The sequence below is a fragment of the Nyctibius grandis genome, chromosome 4 (assembly GCF_013368605.1).
Source record: "Nyctibius grandis isolate bNycGra1 chromosome 4, bNycGra1.pri, whole genome shotgun sequence".
Lineage (NCBI taxonomy): Eukaryota > Metazoa > Chordata > Aves > Nyctibiiformes > Nyctibiidae > Nyctibius > Nyctibius grandis.
Window position 1 is genome coordinate 82070531 of NC_090661.1, and position 12227 is coordinate 82082757.

At 41.0% G+C, this 12227-nt stretch overlaps 1 protein-coding gene across 12 annotated transcripts in view; it reads left to right on the forward strand.

Annotated features, from left to right (window-relative positions):
• Positions 1–12227, forward strand: part of USP54 (ubiquitin specific peptidase 54) — a 121174-nt gene that overhangs the window by 16118 nt on the left and 92829 nt on the right. For 7 of the 12 annotated variants that reach the window (XR_011047912.1, XR_011047911.1, XM_068397608.1 and 4 more), the window contains exon 1: positions 11253–11330. The exons of 2 other annotated variants lie outside the window; for them this stretch is intronic. The gene's annotated coding sequence lies outside the window, so the exon portion shown is untranslated. Of the gene's footprint in view, positions 1–11056; positions 11179–11252; positions 11331–12227 lie in introns of those variants that run through there. 3 more of the 12 variants (XM_068397612.1, XM_068397611.1, XM_068397609.1) reach the window with 3 other exon arrangements.

Genomic DNA, 12227 nt, shown 5'->3' on the forward strand with positions numbered 1-12227 from the left:
AGTAAGGGGCTGAGGATTTATTTCTTGTCTTTGCTACATAAGCAGGCAGTATTCATTTTACTGTTTGAAAGTTCAAATTAATCTAGTTGAACTCAGTTCTCAGCATGTTTTTTACCTTTTGTTTTTTTACCAGTCCAGAGATTTCAACAAATTTACTTTGGCATGGTATCATAAGTAGCCAGAACAGATAGGCACAGGGGCTTGTCTTGTTGGAGGATGTTAGCATAGAACTGGGAATAGAATTTGGGTGTTCTGGTTGTTCCAGCACTGTCACATCCCCAGTTCAGTGAGAAGAGGAGCCACATCTTGTGCAGTCTTCAGTCTTCTTACAGAAATAGTTCTAAAATCTGTTAACTTCTTGGGCGGGGCGGGGAGCGGCAAGTTCTTGGAGGATATGCAAAGCAGCATAATTAAACTACATTACAATGAATTCTTATGAGTTAGCAGATGATTTTGCTAATGTAACGTGTATGCATATCTATACACAACAGAGAAATCGTATTTAATTCAGAACCTCACCTGCATAGTTCAGTCTTTCTCTGGACATAGATTAATCAGCAGCAATTATTTCTTGTTATGGGTCCTGACAGTATAGACAGGATGCAACTGAGCTTGTAGCTAAAACTAAGCATAAACAAGCATTGTGAATACAGACTGTAACTAACTGTAATGTCTCCCACAGCATCCTCCTAGACAAACTAGCTGCCCGGGGCTTGGATGGGTGGACTCTTCAATGGGTTAAAAACTGGCTGGATGGCCGAGCCCAGAGAGTGGTGGTGAATGGGGCAAAGTCCAGCTGGTCACTAGCGGTGTTCCCCAGGGCTCAGTTCTGGGGCCGGTGCTGTTCAGTATCTTTATAGATGATCTAGACGTAGGGATTGAGTGCACCCTCTGCAAACTTGCAGATGACACAAAGCTGGGTGGGAGTGTCGATCTGCTGGAGGGTAGGAAGGCCCTACAGAGGGATTTGGACAGGTTAGATAGATGGGCTGAGACCAAGGGCATGAGGTTCAACAAGAACAAGTGCCGGGTCTTACACTTCAGCCACAACAACCCCATGCAGCGCTACAGGCTGGGGGAAGAGTGGTTAGAAAGCGGCCCGGTGGAAAGAGACCTGGGGGTGCTGATCGACAGCCGGCTAAACATGAGCCAGCAGTGTGCCCAGGTGGCCCAGAAGGCCAATGGCATCCTGGCCTCTATTAGGAAGAGTGTAGCCAGCCGGTCTAGGGAAGTGATCGTCCCTCTGTACTCGGCACTTGTGAGGCCGCATCTTGAGTACTGTGTTCAGTTCTGGGCCCCGCACTTCAAGAAAGATGTTGAGGTGTTGGAGCGAGTCCAGAGGAGGGCGACCAAGCTGGTGAAGGGTCTGGAGGGTCTGACCTACGAGGAACGGCTGAGGGAGCTGGGGTTGTTTAGCCTGGAGAAGAGGAGGCTCCGAGGTGACCTTATTGCAGTCTACAACTACCTGAAGGGAGGTTGTAGTGAAGTGGGAGTTGGCCTCTTCTCCCGGGCAACTAGCGATAGGACAAGAGGACACAGCCTCAGGCTTCACCAGGGGAGGTTCATGTTGGACATTAGGAAGAATTTCTTTTCAGAAATGGTTATTAGACATTGGAATGGGCTGCCCAGGGAGGTGGTGGAGTCACCATCTCTGGATGTGTTTAAGAAAAGGCTGGACACGGCACTTCGTGCCATGGTCTAGTTGACATGGTGGTGTAAGGGCAACGGTTGGACTCGATGATCCCTGAGGTTTCTTCCAACCTGATTGATTCTGTGATTCTGTGTAACCATTCAAATTCTGTTATAGAATTGTTAAACTAAATATGTACTTGGATTGAATTCCAGTGTAGTTGTGAATAGAGCATAGAAGCTAATCATATAGCAGATAGTGAACTAGGTATGAGAGAGCTCTTCCTTCCTACCAAGTTTAAAGGTAATATTAGGATCCTGCATCAATGTCATTTTTTTGTATTGATGGAAATAGCTGTGATATATGAAGCAGCAGTGCAAATCATGTCTGCAAGATATGCCTCTTACCTTGTTAATTTTCCTAAACACATTAAGTTCTTGAGCTCTGAGTTGAAATGATGATGTTATGGAAGCTATAGGAATTAATCTACTTCAAGTAAAAGAAAATCAAACACAGTTGTTTAATGTTTCTTTCAAAATATACTGAATGCCAGGCCACTTCAAATTGACCAGTAAAATGCTATCTAATAGTGATTAGTGTTCAGTATTGCTCAGAGGATCAATAAAGAGTAACTTTTGTAACATTCTTACTAGTTTCCAAAACATTAATCTTTTTTTCAAAGTGTGCCTATAGCAAAAAGCAAACAAACCAACCACTGCCCCCATCCCACCAGTTCCACCAGTTGAAGCCTGAATATTTGTCCTCATAAATTACTTTGCCTCATCAGGAAAAATGTGGTAATCTGTAAATTAGTGACTGAGCAGTTGCAACATAAACTTTCTTTTGTTAGTATACTGTCTGGGATTTCCCTTGAGTATATATAGTTAATTCACTAGTGGTTTATACTAACATGTTTTTCTTCCTAGGGTAATTGGACAAGAGGTGCATTAGTCAGTTAATGAAGTTCAGCTGATGGTCAGTATTTTGTTAAGTCATGGTAAATCAGTGTTTTAGCATCCTTCTATAGTGGACAAAGCAGGGTATGTCTGGAATTGTACTTTTTTTTTTTTTCCCTTCAAAAAATGTTAGTATTTGTACTATGAACTACATGAAGTCAGATACTCCCCAAAAGCTAAGTATTACTTTACCATCTGAACCTACACAAGTAATGTTTTCATTCTTTTTCTTCTAATGTTAAACTTGTTAGATTTTGCTTTGATATTTATAAAGTATTGTCATAAAATTATACTCTGTGTCAGATAAATTTTGGATAATCTTAGGGGCACTAATTAATTGTAAAGGTATTTTTGCATCCTATCAATTTTTTAAAATTTACAATTGTATTACAGTATCCTACTTCTTTTGGTCTCTGGTATTTATGGCAAAATGAAATTTTTCAATAAAGGGAAGGGCTAGAAGGCTATGAGTATGCTTAGTGTACGCAGAAGATAACGAATGGTTTTCAGTTTTGTGTAATCATTGTATAATTCTTGTGAAAAGGAAATAAACAATTTGAGTGCATAGTGAATACCCTACAACACACTTAAGAAAACGTAGGTATTAGTTATCTGGCAAAAATCAGCAGAGCTGCCCTAGAGCTGCTGATGTCTTAACTTTTTTTCTTCCCGTTCTTTGTTGCTATTTTAAAATGACGAAATAAAACATTTACATCTTAAACTGCCACATATGCATGTACTGTAATAAGAGATTGTTATTATGTAGTTTAATCTTGGGCAATGACAGCAAGTAACTAACATTTCTAAACAAAGTGGTGCAACAATGTCGGAATGTACAGAAGGGTCGCTGGTTTTGTGCACTGTGCTATCAGAGCAGATACGCTGCGAGAGCCACAGTATCTGCAGGATCATCTGTGGCAGGCTTAATCCCGTTTTTCATCTGTAATCCCTTATTCAGTATATGTGCATGACTATGAGCAAAGTATGTGCCCCCCCCATCCAACCCAGCTGTATCTGCCTTGCTGGGTGTATAGAGACAGATTTCATAATTGAAACAGAAGCTGCAAACAATCTGCTAATTGGTCTTCCCTAGCTGCTCTGATTGCAAGTCTGGATTGTGGAGCTGCAGTTCTGTTCATGTTACTGTTTTATTGTAGATCTCCTCTGTATTGCTGTTGAACTAGAAATGAGCACCCTGTTTGGAAGTACTTGTTCCTTGTCTTGGCCTGTCTGGGAGGGCTGCACAGCCTGCAGGCAGCACTGGAGCTCCGCTGCCTGCTGAGCTGCCCTCACTGCAGTGTGCTTCTGGCTGCCAGTGTATCCAGGGCTCTGTAATGTGGGGTTTTTGATAGGCAGCAGAATTTTTTGAGATGTATTTGAAGTAAGTACTATGAAAATATTCTCAAAATATTAGCAGAAGAGGAGTATAAGTGAGCAGCAGTTAGCACGAGAAGGAAATAAAAAGCAGAGAGGACATATAAGATGGATGGCAAATCTGAAGCAAGCCTTTTGCATACTTCTTAGTACTTAGTAGGTTATTTATTAGGCTGGACCTGATGACATACATCCTTTGATGTGTTAAACTAAAAAAAAAAGTGACCAAAGCTGTCTTGGTACCAATAGCTGCTATTTGAGATGCTGGAAGACTTGAAAATGAAAAGGAGAGGTGGGGGAAAGGAGCCAGGAAATTATAGACCATTCCTCTCATCTTTCACGTTTTGAACAAATTCTTGCACAAAGTGTAAGCCTCTGGGAGACAAGAAGAACATGAGTCACAACCACCACAAATTTAGAAAGAGTAAATAGTCATGCCAGTTTAATTTTCTTCTGTAACGTGACAATAAGGCCTGTCAATTGACAAGAAAAGTGTGAATGTTAATATTTTCATGTTAGTGAGTTCTTTGGCTCTGTTTCATGTGATAATCGTACAAACAAGTGGAAAAACATGGCCTGAAAGAAACTACTGTAGAGTAGGAGCAAGACTTGTTGGATGACTGTGCCTAGTGGGTGGTTATTAATGATTGTCTGTCAAAATGAAATGGTTGTATTGAATGTGGATCTGCCACGGTCTGTTGGGTCTGTACTCGTTCTGCTTTACTTCAATCTTTTTGTTAATGACCTTGATGATAGAATAGAGAGTGTGCTTACAAAATTGATTCACTAAAAATGCCCCCAAAACTTGGAGGGAATGTATATACATAGGACGCAAGTTTTAAAAGCACAGAGTTATTTTTCGAAAATTGGGACAATCTTAGGAGATAAATAGGGACAGGTTGACGTTCTACACTTAACAGAAATAATGAAATACACAAATACAGGGTAGGGAACAAGCAATGAAGTGACGATTCTCCAGAATTCCTGACATTGTAAAAGGGCAAACGTTATATCAAGAGGGATAAAAATATGAGTATAGGCTGTAAAACATACAGAACAATCTTTTTTTTATCTATGGGTAAGTCCTCAGTTGAAGTGTTGCATCTGGTTAGGGCAAATGCCCCAGGAAAATACAGCTCAGCTGAACAGAGGCTGGGAGAAGAGTAAGCAAATAATTTGAGGTCTAGAAAATGGGGCCTAATAGGAAAGACTGAAATAATTTGAACTGGGGAGAGGGGGGAGTGTGCAAGCCTCAAAAATTGAACTGGGAGGCATCATTTTGTATGTGTGTGTGTGTGTATGTAGTAGGCTGTCTCAAGAAGGTAGGAAGTTGTCAAGTGTAAGGCCCATCCATGAGAGGTAGGGCAAGACAAGTGATCTTAAGTTGTTGCAAAAAATGCAGATTAGGTCTTGGACCAGGAAGAAAGGACCAGTTCCTGAGATAATTAACTGTTTTTTCTCGTAAAGCATTTTCTTTATTTAGCTGTATTTTTAATAACAACAGTATTCTAAGACTGATGAACAGTACGTGTTGACTTTTTGGAGTGTTACTGATTAAAAAATGAACAGTTTGTACATGGAGACAATTTACCCTGAGACAGTATCCACTAGACAAAATGATGATGCAGGCAGCCTCTATATTGCCAGTCCTTCCACTTCTCATGTTGTCTAACTCAGTAGCCTTCATCTTGTTTTTATTGGTACCGTACTACATAAGTACTAGGTATACCATGCTAGATTTTCAGCTTGTTTTTCCTACTTTATGCCCTTGACAAGCCGGTCAGTAGTCAACTTTTATTTCTTTGTCATTTTCATAATGACTTCAGTTGTCAGTCCAGCACTTTGGGGACTCAACATATTATTATCATAAGAAAACAAGGAGTGCACTGTAGCTAATTGTTTTGTTTATAAAATCTTTCCCAATTTCCATTGTGTATTTCTCCACTGAGAAATGAGTGCAGCCTCAGTTACCTGAGGCTGTAACAGGTGTTGTTAGCATACATGAGTCTCTATTTGCATTGTTATACCCTAGAACCCATGTCTTTAATCATTGCAGCTGGAAATTACCTTGCTTAGTAATTTCAGTTTCTATTTTCTCAAAGAGAAATAAGTGATTGCATGAGCCAAAGCCAACAGCCTGTGTACAGTGTAGCCGGCCAAACCTGAATTCTGCGCCTGAGAGTGGAGTTTGTCACAGCTTCAAGCACTTTTTAATGGGGCTTTTTAAGTAAATGTGAAGGCAATTCCATAATTTCAGTATTCCTTCTTTCTAATATTTATTGTGACCTGCTTCCAATTTACATTTTTTACCTTTTTTTTTTTTTTTGGTCTTATTATTTGTTTATTACTTCTTTGCCATTTTGAGATGTTTATGTGGGGGAACCTGGAAGTTCTGACAGCTGGATAAGGGTGGTGAGCAGCCTTTAAATGCAAGGCAGATGTCTGATGTGGAAATTTTAGGGGTCCAACATCCTGCAGGGAAACATTCTGGAGCTTTTAAGAGGTGAAGGTTTTTTGCGTATCAGAGAAAGGGTCGGGGTGATTTGAAAGATATGTTTGTTATTGGTTTGGATACAAGGGGATGATTTGAACTCCTCTCTTTTCTGCTAGATCACTGGTTGCTCTTATCCTACTATTTTACTTCTCTATCCCACAGTGAATTTGGGCTAAATTCTGTAAATTCTAATGTTTTTTCCTTCATGACATACCTTGCTTTCCTAGCTGAATGGTCATATTCATGTTATCTGGAAGGGAAGTTATTGCTGACATTGATTATTTAAATGTTCATCCTCAGCTTTCAAATTTCCAGACAAATATGTGTGGGAGAACTCACAGGATTGTGCTTATTCAGGCTCTGGTCATATTTCAATGGTATTCTTTTTAACCATCAGACCCAGAAATGCTTGCTTTTAAATTGAAAATGTAGAGCTAGCTGTATGAACGTAGCAGGTGATACAGATATTTGGAATAAACAGGAGGCTCCTAACTGTAGTGGAATGCAAAGTAACACAGTTTGTTGCCAATGAATACTCGTGATAAAATAATCTTTGAAAAATATGCCAAAAATGCTAAGTCTCTGAGAGAATGCCAATAGCATGTGCCACTGGAATTGGAAGGATGAGACTACTATGTAGGAGGAATGTATAATAAAGACATATCATGGCATAGAAGTTGCAAGATGTTGCAACCTCATCAACCAGCTGTAAGTGGTGTTGATGCTTCTGGGTATATGAGGCAAAACCAGCATTTGGTGCAATTCAGATGATCTAGTTGAGAATGCCTGGGGTTTGGAAGTGCTGCGATGCTGCTGAGCTGAGCACTGAGCTCGTGCCAGCCCTTCAGGTTAGGGCGATAGAGCTGCTTTTCCCCTGCATGGCTGAGTAGCAATGAAATCTACAGCAGCAGAGGGCTGTTGGTCAATGGATAATTTCATGTTGTGTCTTACCTATTGTTTTTGGAAGCCATAGGTAGATCAGAAAACTTTTGGCTTTATTTTTTCTTAACAAGATGGAATGTGGATGCCTTAGATAATTTAGTTTTTCGTGGAACTGGACTTCTACCTTGCTTAGCTGCCCTTGAAAAGCTACTGAGGAAGCACAGACCACCTGTCATTGTTTATGGTGCATCATGTTGCACTTTCTGTTCTTGACTTAATGAAGATAATAATTAACTTACTCTTGACCAACAAAAGTTACTTTTGCCTTGCTTTATTCTGTAAAGGAAGGAAGGGTGCCTCTCACCATGGAATGCTGGATTAGGCTGTTGGATGTCCTTTTAAAGTACCTAGTATTTGTCTGTCTCTTTGTAGAATTGCAACATTAAGATACATAAGAGCAGCTTTATTTATAAGCACAAGTTCAAATGTGGTGCTGTGGACAATCTGTTAGAAGAATTACAACCCAAACTTGCAATTTAGTGATGTCTCAAAAAGTCTAAAGCTTGAGTGGTGCATTTCAGTTCTGAAGGAAGTGGATGAAGGTCCATTCTTAACAAAGCACTGGGTGCTGATACGCTTCCAAAATGGGATGTGGCTCATCTTTATTGCAAGACTATTGTTGTTTGAAAATATTATAGGTGACTGATATGAAAAATGAAGGCTAACAAGTCGGTTGGTCCCGTGTAAATTTTTTAGATACTTCTAATTCTAGAGAATTCTAAAGAATTAGAAGTCCTTTCTGCTTTCTTGAGCACAGACCACCGTGCTAAACTGTACTACTCTGTTACTCTTCAGCAGTATTTCAGTGTAAGATTTTTTTATGTGCTTAAACATGGACTATGAGACAGATACACCCACTTTCACTGTAGAGTGGAGTTTGAACTGTCTCCTTGCAATAGAAGTAAATGAAGTTTGTCCTATGTTAGAAACTTAGTAGCTAAGTGCTCTTAAATGACACCGAACTTATTTAGGCTACTAAAAGGACACTGAATTTATTTAGGCTACTGAGATTTGGGGGAAAATCCATTGGTCTTTACATAAAATAATGTTTAGAAGTGATTTTGTTGTGCTTTCACTGTGCAAAACAGAACTGAGCTGTAATTTTAATTCAGTCTTGAATATTCAACATTGCCAGTGGATAGCTATGTTGGATGGTAATATGTGTAAATATGTAGGTTTCATTTAATAGTTGGTTCTAGGGGAAGGCAACACAACAGTCTGGATAAGCAGTAGCACTGCAAACATGCTACAGACGATAGTCGACCTGTCAGCTGTGAAGAGCTGACTTCCAGGCTCCAACTGAAGCTGCATAGCTGTCTCTCTAAGGGTGGGAGCTCAGTGATCAAAAGGGCACCAAACAGGATGAGTAACAATCAACCAAAGGATTTTTTTTTTTAATGTGACATTTTAAAATGATTAAAATTATTGTTATTGAGGGAAAACTGTATTTGTGTTTAAATTCCACATTTAATACTATCAATAATTAAGATAATCTGTTCTAAATATACTTTAAAATAAAATCCCACTGCTTGTTTGCCACTAAAATTTTAGCAAATGAGATGCTAAATTGAATCTAGCACTAATGAACAGACAACCTAGCTTTTGACAGTGTTTTTTTTAATTATAGTGTAGATGTAACTGTTTTGATTGTTCCACACTGTTTCTCAGCTTACAATGAAAGACGAAAAAGCAATAAACTTTAACTTTTAATGTTTGAGTAACATCCTAGAGAGCTGAGAGGATGAGATCCCCTAGTTCTAAAAGTGTTTGGCATTGGTGCTTACCATCAATATCGATTTAATACAGATTACTCTAAAACTTTTTTTAAAAAGTACTTAAAATAATGTCATATAAATTCTGTCCATGTGAAGTTTGAGATTAGTGTGAATGTGAAATTCTATTTTAGAAAACATGCCATATCACATTCACCATTTTCTGACAGATAGTCCTGATTACTTAGTATAGTAATGTTAGATAACTAACCTCAGTAAAGCAGAGACACAAATCTTGCAAATACTCAGAAAATGAGGGGGGGAAAAAGGCTCTAAACATGAAGAAAATGTTTTTAGATATATGAATGCCTAAAAATGTCAGGGGGGGAAAAAACGAGTAATCTCTATAGGGGAAAATGAGCGTTGAATGTAATTCGGGTATTTTAATAAGTGTATCTTCTACAGTATCTTCCTTACTACCAAAGCAAGAAGCAATATTTTGTGTATGAGGCTATAATATATTGTGTTAAAGCGTAACTCAGCTTTTTCCTACATGCAAACCAGAATGCTGTCTCATCATCTGCTCTGAATGCTGCACTTCCAAAGGCCAACATTGTTTTTGATGATGGAACCCATGCATCGGAACAAATAAAAAGGAGGAATTTTTTCCAAATCATTGTTTGGAAATATCTGTCGAAGGTTAAGTAAAACCTTTGTGATATTAGTTGGGCAATGAGTGACACTTTCCTCTATTATAATTTCATCTTTGATATCCAAAAGTAAGAACTATCACTGAAAGCATAGCTGAAAATTGGGGAAAGTGAGTATCATTTGTCAGTGTTTTACAGATGAGGAATTGGAGCAGACAGAGATGAATTGATTTGCATGAAGTTGCCCTGAAAGTTGGAGGACATGGCATTTAAGACTGGTGACTTCATGCTAATAATAGTCATGAAAGAAATAAAGTGCCTGCATGGCTGCAGCTTGAGAATTCCCAGCAACCTTCTTGGGGTTTAAGTGAGGCTGATGTGTTTTCATGACTGGGTATATGGCAATACAATATTTTCTGTATGGATTAGATATAAATAGGAAGGATGACCAGTATAGGAACTACTGTGTTTCTGTTCAAATTTGCTTCTTGAATAGGAAATTTTAGTATTCATATCCTCCATTTAATTCTTCTGTCTTCCACATTTAATGTTATTTGCCCAGCTGAGTGGAAGTGATGCAGATACTGATTTAAAGGTCTCTTGTCCTCCAGCATGTTTCCTTAGTAGAGAGGATCACTGAGCTGGGTAAGAGGACAATTGATTTTGATTAGGGAAGAGGATAGTGGTAACAGTTTGATCTGTCCCAGTTACATTTTGAGTGGGTCTCGTTTCCCAGGCGTTGATGGTACAAACTAAACAGTAACCGGTTTTGTGCCACGTTCAGTTGGTTGGTTTCTTCTGGCAGAAATACAGTATCTAGCATAAAAGTAGTAGTTGTTGTTGTTCTGTACACACAGCTGAGAACGAGCAAGCCTCCCTTCGCTGATGGTCAAACTGGCACTGCGTTTTTGGGGTGAAAGAGGAAAGTTGTGGCCTTCGGGTGCTTAAGAACTGCTGCCGTTTGGATTCGTGGATGACAAGTGTGTCAGAGAGGTGCATCCCGTGGTGGCCGTGGGCCTTCTTAAAGAAAAGAGCTGCGAAAAGAAGGGGAACAGATTTGAAGTATGCTGCTAAAATCCACCGGGAGAGCGGATTGCTTACCCACGTTATTACATAAGTAGCACCCCGAAATAACTTTTTCTGGGGAGAAGGGCAGCAAGCGTCCAGCGGGAGGGCCTGGCGCTGAGGGCGGGGCGCGACTGAAGGCTCTCCGCGTTTCCAGAAGGTGGTGTAAGGCCTCGGGCAGCACAGACATGGCCCTCGAGGGACGCTGACGGGCCCCAGGTGTTACCTGAGCGCGGCCATCATCGTTATGCCCGCTCCCGGCTGGCGACCTTCCCCACGGGGGCTCTGGAGGCAGCGGCCTCTTCGCCCCGGCCCCGCCGCTGCCCCTTTAAGGCCCGACCTGCCCGGGGATCAGGTGCGCGTCCGGAGCGATGACGTCATGGTGCCGGGGGCGGGGCCCTGGCTCCCGCTGCCGCTCCCGCGCTGCCCGCGCCGCGGGACAGGGCAGCGGCGGCTGCGCACGTGCGTGCGGGGCGGCGGCGCTCCCCGGGCGGGCCCGGCCTGCGGGTGAGTGTGCTGGGGCGCGGCCGGAGGTGCCGGTGCGGAGCGCGGCCCGGGGAGCGGCGGGTGGGCAGGGCGTGTTAGATGTAGCCGGATCCCGGCGCCGGGAGGGCGGGGGGGGAAGGCAAGGCTGCTCCGTGCGGGTCCCTTGCTGCAGGTGTCGGGTTGGGTTGGGTTGTGCAAGCAACTGAAAGGTATTCTCCGTCAGCGAACTAGACTGGAAAAATGTGCTGCATCCACGGTGTTTAATTATTTGCAGACGTAATTTTTAGCTTTTTTTGTATAGGCATACATAACGTTAAACGCTTCATTTGTATTTACTTGTTTAAACTGTTGCTGAGATAGTGAATGAACACCAGATACTGCCTTCGTTGTTTGTGTTTCTCATGGTGATGAATTGCGCTGTGTACTTACTGTCCTTGGTAGAAGGTGCTGCGTTAAATTTAACACATGATACTTGAGTAAATCAAGGCAGTTCAAAACACCAGACTTCAGAGTATAGGAGGGATGTAAGGCGTCTTACAGCTGCTCTTCCTCCCTTGCCAATGGGAATATTATAGCCCACCTGTATGGAGAAGAGTAATGACCGTGCCCTTTGCCAGTTAGGTGGGAATCTGCAAGGCCATATGGAATTTACAACACTTAAATCTTCATATGCACGGGAATTGCATTTACTAGTTCTGATGAAGGAAGGCAAAGTATTGATTGTGGCTTTAGTTGTGAGTTCTGGTTTTTTGTTCTTGTTTGGTTTTTTAATAAGGGTAGAGGAGACATTGAAACCTTTTTTTGAACATTTATTTAATCCTCCATGATTAATAGACTTTTATATTTGCAGTTCTAATTTCTTGCCTGATGTGTTCACTTTTCACCAGATAAGTTCAAATTGGCAGAAATAAAAAAAAA